The sequence below is a fragment of the Dermacentor silvarum genome, chromosome 10, assembly GCF_013339745.2.
Source record: "Dermacentor silvarum isolate Dsil-2018 chromosome 10, BIME_Dsil_1.4, whole genome shotgun sequence".
In the NCBI taxonomy this organism is placed as follows: domain Eukaryota; kingdom Metazoa; phylum Arthropoda; class Arachnida; order Ixodida; family Ixodidae; genus Dermacentor; species Dermacentor silvarum.
In genome coordinates this window covers 150,338,255-150,350,540 of record NC_051163.1, presented here as the reverse complement: position 1 = coordinate 150,350,540, position 12,286 = coordinate 150,338,255, and the positions used below count along the sequence as shown (strand labels likewise).

The window sequence follows — 12,286 nt, the reverse complement described above, 5'->3', positions numbered from 1 at the left end:
CGCCTCCTGTCACCGTACGCAAACGCTGAGGACGATGACTTCGACGACTATTTAGTTGCTATGTCGTCCGACTTCCCCGACCTCAGTAGTTTCAAGAGCGAGCAACATCGTGACCCTGCCTTGAAACATTTCTTAGAATCTGCGCATGATTCACCAGGGCAGCCATTTACTATTTCTAATGGTTTGCTGTACAAGAAGAATTACTCAGCTGACGGCCCTCCATTGCTCTTAGTAGTGCCAGAAAACCTGCGCCCTGCGGTTCTTCGTTCGATGCACGATGACATTACGTCCGGCCACCTTGGCTTCGCATGCACACTACACCGAGCTGGCTCCGCCAGAGGTTTTACTGGCCGAAACTCTGGAAAACAACGAAGCAGTACGTCGCCAGCTGTGCTGTTTGTCAGCGCCACAAGTAAACAACGACTGGCCCTGCAGGTTATTTGCAACCTGTCACGCCACCGACGTCGCCTTTTGAAAAAGTTGTCATTGTCTTGCTCGGACCACTCCCGAAGACATCATCTGGCCACCGGTGGATTATAGTGTGCGTCGATTACTTAACTCGTTACACGGAAACAGCGGCACTTACATCTGCCACAGCAGCTGATGTCTCTTCCTTCCTGCTGCACCGCGTCATCTTACGTCACTGGCGCTTCACGGGTTGTTATCAGTGATCGTGGACGGCAATTTACTGCCGACGTTGTTGAAGGACTTCTGCGGCTTTGTGGTTCTTCTTATCGGCATTCCTCTCCTTACCACCCGCAAACTAATGGTCTCACTGAGCGGACGAATCGCACCCTTACCAACATGCTGTCCATGTATGTCGACGCTGACCACAAAAACTGGGACGCCGTCTTGCCTTTCGTTACGTACGTGTACAACACTGCCAAGCATGAAGTTACTGGATATGCGCCGTTCTTTTTGCTTTACGTACGCAATCCACGGAGCTTTCTGGATACTCTCCTACCCTTCCACCATCATGAAGACCTGTCCATCGCTCAGACTTTGTGTCGTGCAGAAGAAGCACGGCGACTCGCACGTCTGAGGACATTGTCCTCACAGGGCCACAGCAAAAGCCTCTACGATGCCCGGCATATTCCCGTGAGCTTTTCGCCCGGTGACTATGTTTGGCTGTGGACACCAGTTCGCAAAAAAGGGCTGTACCGCAAGTTTCTCGCCACCTACTCTGGACCCTTCGTCATTCTCGCTCGTCTAAGTGACGTAAGCTACGTTGTCGCCCAAGTGACTGCAAATAACTGGCGTTCGCGCGTGACCCAAGTTGTTCATGTGGCTCGCCTCAAGCAGTATTATCACCGACCCATTTAACTCGCTCGGTGAGCTTCGTCTGCCCCCGGGGAAAATGTAGCGGCAATGCGCGGAGTCTAGAAGAAGACAAAGAGGTGGTGTGGAGCGCGTGCTTGAACTGGGCGGTTGATTGTACCGGACTGGTTTTCGCCTTTGGCTGCTCCCTTCATGTGTTCTCATCTATCATCACCTGTAAATAAACCCATACTTTCGTAACAATATATATTCAGACACGTGTCATGCACAAACATTGTGTAGGCACTGCTAGATTGTGCAGTGTGTAGAGGGATGCGCGAGAAGAGAGCCTGGCTACATTCACGCCTCAAACATGACCTGTTTTGACATTGGCAATATAGTTTGTAGTCGCTACACTACTTTAATGCTAGTCACATTAGTGTCAACATTCATTGCGAGATGGGTTCTGCTGGAATTTTCTATTTTCTGAGCAGGTCTGAGTGATACATTAATAAGCATGATATGTTACATGGTCATATAGGAGCTAGCCCAGCACATAATTTCAGCTGAATTTCAAAGTAAATCAATGAAACTCGTTCTAGGTGTTTTTGTTAAATTTCTTTCCTTGAGGAGGTTCTGTGGCATATGGTAAAAAAAGAATGTAAATATAATTTAATTTCAAAACAATAATACAGTAGCCACAGTGCAGTGCTAATTTCACAGTACTGTGTAACTTGCAGTTCCGGCCCAAAAGCTGTGATACGGTACGTCATGAGAACCTTCGTGCAATCTTCAGTAAAACTGCAAGAAATATCATACTTTCATCAATTCATGCAAGACATGTGACACGAGTGCCTGTGCACAGCCAATTATTTGCCAGTCCGTATGTCTGGACACCTCGGCAGCCGATTCTGGCCCGAGGCAACACCCACTACACAATTTCAATACAGCACACCAGCTCCTACTTGGTTTCCAGACACACGACATCACTAAACATCACCAATACCTTCTCAAAAGTTGCAGTGCTCACTCTTTCATGTTGTTGCCTTGGTGCGCAAATGTCGACCAGTGTTATGGGGTTTGCTGATGCTCAACCACAAGTCTGACACTGGACATATAAAGCTCGAGAACAATCTCTGCTTAAGTATGTATTTTAGCTTGTGAACATTAAAGCTGGCACAATAGTTTAATCTGTATTAAAACTGTGTACCATGGTAGTCAGGTTGTATTAATAAATAAAAAGTTGTTACTAAAACATAAGCATTGCAACTAGGAAGCACAATTATGTAATATGTGAACTCCACTAACAATGTGTTGTTAAATTTGTGCAAAAGACAAAAAATTTGGCACATACTACTGTGCCCTGTCTCAACTGTATAGTTACGGGGAGATTTACAGAAAAGGGGGTTTGCTTACACTATGTACAAAGAGACTAAAAGTGGGGCAGCAACAATGAAGATGGCGGACCATAGACCTTACTTCTTCCTCCTCTTGTCTGCTCTACGCTTCAGCATCCTCTTTATCTGCCAGACAACTGGCTCATAACACTACCCTCCGGCCTGCGAAAGCACCAACTCGGTACATGTGAACAAAAACTATATTATTACGATACCATCTAGAGATGCTAAAGAGACGAGCCGCCGCGAGAAAGACGATGAAGTGTGTCTGGGCTTTTTGGCGCGAGTAAGGTGTCGGCCTGGCGGTTTTGGTTCCAGTGTAAATATATTGTAAATAGCTTCTTTCGTGTGTGTTTTTCCACACGTAACATTCTGGTGGAGGATTGCGATCCCCGTCCTCACCACGGAACTCCGAAGTGGTCGGTACATCGAGCTTGTCACCATGCCTCCCGGTGACGAGACCGCATCTGCAACGGCTTCGGCTCGACCGCCTGCTCCAATCGTCACGGTTGCCCAACATCACGACCCTGGTGTTTTCTCTGGCCTGGAGGGACAGGATGTTGACGAATGGATCAAGCTATATGAATACGCCAGTGCTAATAACAGGTGGGACCCAACGATTATGCTCGCCAACGCCATCTTTTACCTCGGCGGCACCCCACGCGTGTGGCACCAAACGCATGAAGACGAGTTAACCAGTTGGGACATTTTCAAAGAAAAGCTACGGGAACTGTTCGGCGACTGCATTGGGCGCAAGGTTGCCGCGAGAAAGGCTCTTGCATCTCGTGTTCAGACATCTACGGAGCCCTACGTTTCATACATCCTCGACGTTTTGGCTCTATGTTGCAAAACTGATGACACCATGTCCGAAGCAGATAAAGTGGCACATGTGCTAAAGGGCATCGCCGACGACGCTTTCAATTTGCTTGTTTTCGGCAACGTGTCGACTATCGACGCCATTATAAAAGAATGCCGTCGCCTTGAACAGGCTAAGAGCCGCCGTATCACACACCACATCAAGCGGCTACCAAACACTGCTGCTACGTCGATATGTGAGGGCCGACTGCGTCAGACGACCACCTGTGACGACGTAACCCGTATTGTTCGCCGCGAGCTCGAGGCCACCAGTTCTCCAGCCTTCTCCGCGACGCCTCCCGATCCGCCTGCAACCACAATTGCCATGATTCAGGCCGTCGTCAGGCAGGAATTTGAGCACATGGGTTTGAACTCCGTGTGTTCAAGGGCTCATCAACCCAGCGTTCACCAGTTCTCTAGCGGCCCTCCTCGTCCCCGGACGTCCTTTTCTGCTCCATACCGCAACCCGTCCGAATGGCGTACCCCTGATGACAAGCCGATCTGCTTCCACTGCTGTCTCATCGGCCACGTCGCTCGTCACTGCCGCAACCGATGGCCACCACCTACTCGGACGTACGCCGACGCTTATTCCCGTACCTTTCGACCTACTGTTCCCTATGCTACCCGCCACGAACCCGCTGCCGCTGACGCCCCATCTCCGAACCTTCGCTACAGCCGCTCGCCCTCACCTCGACGCCATCAGTCTCGTTCGCCCCAACCCCGCCGCTTTTCTTCGCCGCCCATCACCTCCCGGATCCAGCCGGAAAACTAACCACTGCAGCTTCTGGAGGTGAAGCTGCGTTGTCGACCCTGCCCTCAAATCCTCTGCTGACATTGCCTACGATGAAGGTATTAAGAGGTGTCTGGGGCACGATAGGGCTTGAGACGGACAACGTGTACAATGTCCCTGCGGGGATTGAGCAGATGATGACGAAGGCAACAGTGGAACGATTCCATAAGTGACCTCAGTCACTTGGCAGCACACGAGATATGGACCGGTGTACTGGAAGAGCAGTTTTTCGGGCAGTCGGACACGTCATGCTGGGGACCACAGGAGGACGAGCGATCCAGGGACAAAGTAGGTAGTCCTGTGGTGTCTGTTGTAGCGAGACTGCTGGTGGATTTGGGACTCAGAAAATTGAGTGTGAGTACTTGATGTGCATGGTCGGCACGGGCAATATTCTCTCGAGCATATTCAGTGGGTGGGCACCCAGAAGGTACCAGGTTGTCCATGAGTAATGTAGGGTTGCGACCGTATAAGAGAAGAAATGGTGAATAACCAGCGGTCTCATGCCTGGAAATGTTGTACACAAATGTCACAAAGAGTAATACAGAGTACCAATTCTGGTGGTTGTCAGACACATACATGACCAACATGTCAGTAACTGTTGGGTTTAGGCGTTGGGTCAAGCCATTCGTCTGTGGATGGTAGGCCGTAATCAATTTATGTTGCGTCGTGCAGGATTGTAGAATGTCATCGATCACTCTTGAAAGGAACTGTCTGCCCCTGTCAGTTGGCAGTTGCCGAGGAGCCCTATACTGGAGTATGACATTACGCAGCAAGAAGTCTGCAACGTAAATGGCACAGCTAGTGGGAAGTGCATGCATAATGGCAAACCGCATCACATAATCTGTGGAAACGGCGACCCACTTGTTTCCAGAGGCGGATAGGGGAAATGGACCAAGTAAATCGTGGCCGACGTGGTGAAATGGCTCGTATGGAATGTCCAGAGGCTGAAGATGGCATGCAGGCGGCAGTGTCGACTTCTTCCGGCACTGACAAAGGTTGCACAAGCCCACATAACGGCACACTAAGCGGTACATCCCAGGCCAATAGAAACGGCAGCGTGCACTGTCATATGTGCTTGACAAGCCGAGATGCCCCGCCGTTGGGTGCATTGTGAAGCTGTGCCAGAACAGTGGAACGGATATGAGCCGGGATGACTAACAGGACAGGACCGTCAGGGAGAAAACTGCGACGATATAACATGTTAGTTTGGAGCACAAAAAGGCAAAGGGAAGTATCAGGAGCGTGGGAGTGCAAATCTTCAATGATCTTGTGTACCGAAGCATCAAGGCAGCGATGTTGAAGAGTTGAAAGATGGAAAGAACACAAGGGCTGGAGTCGCTCAGGGTAGTGTACGGTGGATCTACGGGGTATCTGGAGAGGCAGTCGGCATCCTGGTGCAAGCGGCAAGACTTGTAGACAGCAGTCTTGAAGAAGTCTAAGTGCCCAACGACCAAGGTGGGGTCTATGAGAAAAGACATGGTGGTCAGTACTGACGGGGATGGAGTCGGCTGTAGAGGTAAGAGCAAAACTTGGCAATGGCCCAAACTAGAGCGAGACACTCTCTCTCTGTGATCGAATAGTTTTGCTTAGTCGAGGAAAGAAGGCGGCTGGCATAAGCAATAATGCAGTCCTGGCCATGCTGGCTGTCACAAAAGAGCGCTTAATCAAAGCGCGCGCCGCGCGTCACGCAAGCCAGCGAAAGAGCACGCCGGCCCCACGGCAACTTCAACTGAGGAGGAGAGCGCATACGCCTGAAACAGCCGACGTGACCAACGGAGTCTAGACGATGAGGCGATGGTAACCAGAGAGAGAGAGCGTGGGCACCGAGACACCTTCTCACTCGGCGAGTCGAGCAAGAGATTACTACAGTGCGAGCGTGCGCCAACAGGATGAGTCATCACCCCGCCTCGACGACGCTCCAACGGTGGCGGTCGAAGTTGCGAGAATTGACTAAAAGATTCCCAGGCTTTGGCCATGCTACGGGATTCTGACTCCGATAAGAAAGTTCGAGAACGCCTCTGGAAGCTATATAACCGCCATGCGAGAATCAGGAGGGCAGTTGAGTTCAGACCGCTCCGGTAAAGAGATGAAACGTAAAGACAGACCATCTGCAGAAGAAGGGGATTCCCCGGCAAGCTTGTCGACGAGTTCATCGAGAGTCTGCATTTCCGGAAGAAGTTCCTTCGAGATTTGCCCCGAGCTACGCCGAGATCGTCTGACTCCAAGACCAACACGGATGAATACGATTGGACACTTAGTGTTCCTATTCATCTTGTATTTTATGTGTTGGACTGATAGTGCTTGCTGTTAAATATTTCCTGTGTTTTGTGAATCTCATTTGTATTGTGTTGTGTCTAGCCTAAGCGGCCGAAAAGGCAAAACATCCGAGAGTCTATTTAGTTGACTGTAGAACGTAGGCGAGAAAAATGACGTCATCTAGATAGCACAGGCAAGTAGACCACTTGAAACCGTGAGGAAGGGAGTCCATCATTCTTTCGAATGCTGCTGGTGCACCGCACAAGAAAATGGTCATAACTTTGAACTGTTAGAGCCCATCAGGTATTATAAAAGCGGTCTTCTCCCTGTCTTTTTCGTCAACAGCGATTTGCCAATAGCCGGACCAAAGGTCTATAAAAGAAAAGTACTTTGCACCATGCAAAGAGTCGAGGGCGTCGTCAATGCACGGCAAAGGGTACACGTTCTTCTTAGTAATCTTGTTTAGATGCGGATAGCCGACACAGAACCGTCAGGTGTTCTTTTTTCTGACAAGCACAACAGGGGATGCCTAAGGACTCGTAGGTGGTTCAATGATGTCCTTTGTAAGCATTTTTTCGACTTCCGTTTTAACTACGCGCCGTTCAGTAGCAGACACCTATGGATGGGACTGGCATTCCTGGTGTCAATGCAATGAGTCAACTTTTGTCTGGCTGAGGTGGGGCGAATCAAGATCGAAAACGTCACTGTAAGACTAAGCAGCTGAAAAGTCTGGGGCAATCATTGCGTCAAAATGGGCGTCAAACGAAGTACTGGTGTCAGGTCTTCCGGAAGACTGGGGAGCATCGACAGTAAGAGCCAGAGGGTCGTGTGCGTCTAAAGGCGCTATGCTGCCCAGCGTTATACTTTTGGGAACTGTGGTGTGCGTCCAAAGTTCAGAATAGGAATACATGCCCGGTTCGCAGAAACAGTCACAACGGAGTGAGGGAGGGCTACACGCCTTGTTAAAAGAGCACCTAGGGAAGGAGAGACGACGCACTTGCCGTCAGAAATCGCAGGATCTGAGGTCAGTGTGACATACGTCGCGGTAGATGGTCGAAGGCAAACAAATTCAGTGACAAGTAGATGCGGTGGTGACTCGGTGTAGAGATCGGGCAGAGAAGGAAGTGCTAACTGTAGGAGGCCAGAAGAGGAGTCGATGAGGGCAGAATGGGTTCTCAGGAAGTCATGGCCAAAGGATTACTTCATGTGGACACTGGTGTAAAACGGCGAATAGAGCTGAGGTCTGGCGGCTAGCGAAGCTCACATGCCCAGTGCACATTCCAATGACTCAAGATCTACCACCGTCGGCTACACGAATGACAGGTAACGCCACGGGCATCAGAACCTTCCGGAGACAATGAGAAAGGCGAGCACTCATAATAGATAATTGCGCCCCTGTGTCTATGAGCGCCAAAACAGGCATGCCATCCACTTCTATGTCCAAAAGGTTTTGTTGGGTGGCCAGGGTCAAAACAGAGAATTTCCAGGTTGGTTGGCCAATGCAGCATCACCTACGGCAGCTGCACTAGTCAGTTTTCCAAAGAGGGGCATGCAAAGGTATGGCGACGGTGATCGACGGGCAATCAGTGAGCGAGAACGCCAGTTCTGTGGGGGCGGCGAGCGGCAGTCGTAGCATGGAGTCGCAGCAGCAACATCACAGATCGGCAGGTCATTGCGGGCATGAAAGGGCAAGGACCAGCTGTCTTTCGGGCAATAAGTGTACGCAGAATGAGGAGACGAAAGCCGACGATAGCGACAATGGCGGGAAATATGACCTATTCCATTGCAGTTAAAGCATATTGGTTTGTCATCATGTGTGCACCACTGGTTTGGGCCGCCGTATCTGAAGTAAGTCAATTGTGGGCTGACTGTAGGGCTACTTACAGAACAGATGGGACGGATGCCTGCGTTCACCAACTCTTCGCGTATGACAGCTCGAATCAGAGATACTGCCAGGTGGGACTCATCGTAAGAATGGGCCTGTGATGTGTGCTGCGCGACGGTGATATTTGTGGTGTGCGACAAGGTGCGGTGCATTCAAACAAAAAGCAGACGACAAGGAGAGCGCACGCCAAGGCGAATTCTATGCTGATGGAAAACGACGACGCCGAAGACCCTCCGGCGCGTGAACACGCGACGCAAGAAACAAAACAAAGAAAAAGGCATCCAATCGCAAAAGACCACGGAGCTTCAAACAGCCAATGAACAAATGACAAATCGGCCAGAGCGGCAGAAAAGCAAGCCGCGCTAGCAGTAGGGGGAAGAGTTCCAGAAGCGGCACCAGGAGAAGGTCGGCCACCGGATCAGGGGTTGAAGACGGCTGTCGGGTTCCGGACCCGAGCCACCAGGAGTTCACCCGGCTGGGGCCTCTTGCCAACCCGTCCCTGGGCGTCGCCACTCAATCCGTTGGCGAACTGCTTCCCGAGGCCGGTGAGCGTCTGCGCCCGTGGGCAGAATGAGAGCTGTCAGGCTACGGGCCCGAGCTCCATGACCAGCTGCCCGGCCAGGACGCCGCCACCGTCAACCCGTGCTGCCAAGCCAGCTGCCTTCCTGGGCATCGCCACTCTGCCTGATAGTCAGCTGCTGCTGCCCGAGGCCGGTGAACGTCTGTGCCCGTGGGCAGAACGAGAGCTGTCGGGCTACGGGCCCGAGCCCCACGACCAGCTGCCCGGCCAGAACGCCAGCGCCGTCTTCCCGTGCTGCCGAGCCGCCTGTCTTCTCACTCCACACCAGAGCTGCCCCGCACTGGTAGCCTGTACGACGGTCCGATACAACGACCTTCTATGGTGAGACCAACACTGCTTCTCTTGTCGTCTCGTCTCCGCTGCTTCGCGTCGAGACTATAGCACGCACACACGCCCGCTTCCTGCCCGTACTTTCCTGTGTTTGCTGCTGTAATGTCTTGCTAAGTGTTTACTTTATTCTTTATTCTCGCTTCTAGTTTTATTAAAAGTTTGTGTGTTTTTCAACAAACGGCTTTGTCCTCGATTGGGTTCTGGGAGGCTCCGCCTCAGAGAACCGCCAGAAACATTAACACAAAAGAACCTGTCATCACAGGGCCTGAGGAACTGATGCAGACAACGGAAGCGATCAATCTCGCGCTGGATAAGACACAGCAAGTTTTCGGCACCAGGTGGCTGGGCTTCTTCACACAATGAGCTAGCAGCGGTATTAGGGAGCCAAACGAATTGTTGTGAGACACAACGGCTCTTTCCTTCTTCGAAGCTTCGACACACTCTAATAATGTCATCGACGGTCAAGCAGTCCTTGTATACGAGTAAACTAAAGGCGTCGTCGACGATGCCTTTAAGAATGTGGCTAACTTTGTCAGCTTTGGGCATCTTGTCATCGACCCACCGGCAGAGTGCTAATATATCTTGAATGTACACATCGTATGGTTCAGTAGATGTACGGGCCTGGCACGAAAGTTCCTTCTTGGCGGCTCGCCCAGCTGGCTTCCCAAAGAACGTCCATGTTGTCAGTGCCCAAGAAGGTGCCAGTCTCGGAGGTGGGTCAAGACAATTGGTGCTGTGGTAGGTGACGCCCAAGCAGCGGGCCTCTCAGTCGATATGGTCGAATGGACCAAGAGATATCCGCTGTGAAGTTCCATGATAACCTCGTGATGCTCGTGATGTACCTCACAACTCCATGAAGATGTTACGGGGAGATCAAGAGAAAAGAGAGTTTATTTACAGTATGTACAAGGAGACTAAATGTGGGGCAGCAACAACAAAGATGGCAGACCATAGACCTCACTTCTTTCTCTTGTCTCCTCTACGCTTCAGCATTTCTTTATCCACCGGACAACTGGCTCTAACAGTATGTTTCTGTTTTCTTTGCTCAATTATCTTATGAGTCATTTCAAGAAACTTATTTACACAGTCACGAGCACATTATAGGCCAATCAGCCACAAACAAGATAAAATTTCGATATGCTGAGATAGGTGAAATGAGATGAAGGCACTCTGTAAAACATTCCCATATATACCATGGTACACTTTCCTTTAGGTAATGTTACAAGAAAAACTCGACAGTTGAGAGAGCCGTAAATCTCTCAATGAAGTTTATAAACCACTTTTTTGACATTAAAAAAATTGATCAATCAGTTGACCTACAACAAAACATCGAGCCTCTGACCTTCAGGGCTCCTCCTCCGAGTGACAGGACATGTGGCGCAAGAGGTTGTCTTTCCGTGCAAAGGATGCACCGCAGTGGACACAGGGAAAGGCCCGCTCTCCAGTGTGGGTGCGTAGATGCCGTGTCAGGTTGTTATTCTAAGTGAATGCTTCTGGGCACAGGTGGCACTGGTAGGGGCGCTCTCCTGTGTGGGTGCGCAGGTGTTCGATCATGCGTCTCTTCTGCTCAGTCTTGTAAGTGCACTGCCGGCAGGAATGCAGCTGATCACATACGGACACGAGTGTAAGGTATTGCTCCAAGGATCGCGACGGCAAGGAATCTGCAAAGTCATAGGGAGCACATGAAACCAATGTAGCAATGTGTCATATATTTAATGGAACTAAAGTGCTACATCTGGCTATGAAAAAGTGTTGCCTCACTTGAAGGCAAGACACCAGATAACCTTGGCCTGGTAGCCCAAGTATTTCTTTTATGACAAGAGTGCACTGATGCGGTACATGCCGCACACAATTTCGTTGTATACATCTCTGTTTACAATAATTCTTAATAGTAGGGGGGAAACACAAGGCAGAAAACTGGAAGTGGGCTTCATCCAAGCCTATGGCTCCATTTGGGATTTGTACGGACAGTTCTCTCCATATGTGAACATTTATACAACGCAGCACAAGAAAAACATCGACGTTGTCGTTTCTTGCTCGTCCACGTCTTTTTTGCGCAAGTTTGCCGTAGTAAGTCCAAGGGCGATAACGCTGTCGCCGCGCGCCGTATGTTGTATGTGCGAGTGCGTCTGAGGGGAGCCGACGACCGCGGCTAAATCTCTTGCGCGCAAAAAAGAAAAGCAAGGAGGAAGCGCACCTTCTTCCGTCACACTCTAGGCACCATGGGAATGGGGAGGGAGGGATAGAGGACGGCGTTGTACTTTGGCATCAACTGCGTACTGCACGGCGGCACGCGGTCGTGTGGGCTGTATCTTCAAAGCGATCTGCGTTGGGGGCAGAGTCTAGGCAGTGTAGGTGCGTAGGCGACTCATAGCTTTGTGCGTGCTGTGTGTTTTTCGTGCTCCGTTTGTGTTCAAGTGATAGAAAGCACGCAGGTCACATCGCTGATGCCAGCGTTTCGAAAGCGAGTGCCCGCACTCATCGAGTGTGATGTGTTCACGTTTGCCTGTGCACGCTGACACCGGGCTTGTTTACAAGTTTATAGGGACGATAAAACTACTATCCTTACTTTGTATAGCTGTCTACTAATTTGCTATAGCAATCGATGCTTCGGCTTTTGGGTGAAACTACGACTTTTTTTTAAATGTAAGAATTTTCTCTCATTTCACAATTTTCCCGATTTCTCGGCTCTTGCGTTTCCTGGCTCTTATGTCTTTTTTTTTTTTACAGTCCCGCGAAAAACGTATCAGTGGGGTTCTACTGTAGTAAGAAATGCTCCCAAATATTCTGGTTATAATTTCACAGCACGTTATGCTGTAAACAAACGTTGGAAGGCTGCAAAATGCAACAATTTATGCAAACTGTTTGATCACATCTCCAGGATAATACAAGCCAGAATAAAGTTATCCGGGATCATTAAATACACAACTGGCACC

General features: G+C 50.2%; 1 pseudogene; it reads right to left on the bottom strand.

Annotated features, from left to right (window-relative positions):
• Nucleotides 1-12,286, bottom strand: part of LOC125941145 (zinc finger protein Xfin-like) — a 181,175-nt pseudogene that overhangs the window by 140,429 nt on the left and 28,460 nt on the right.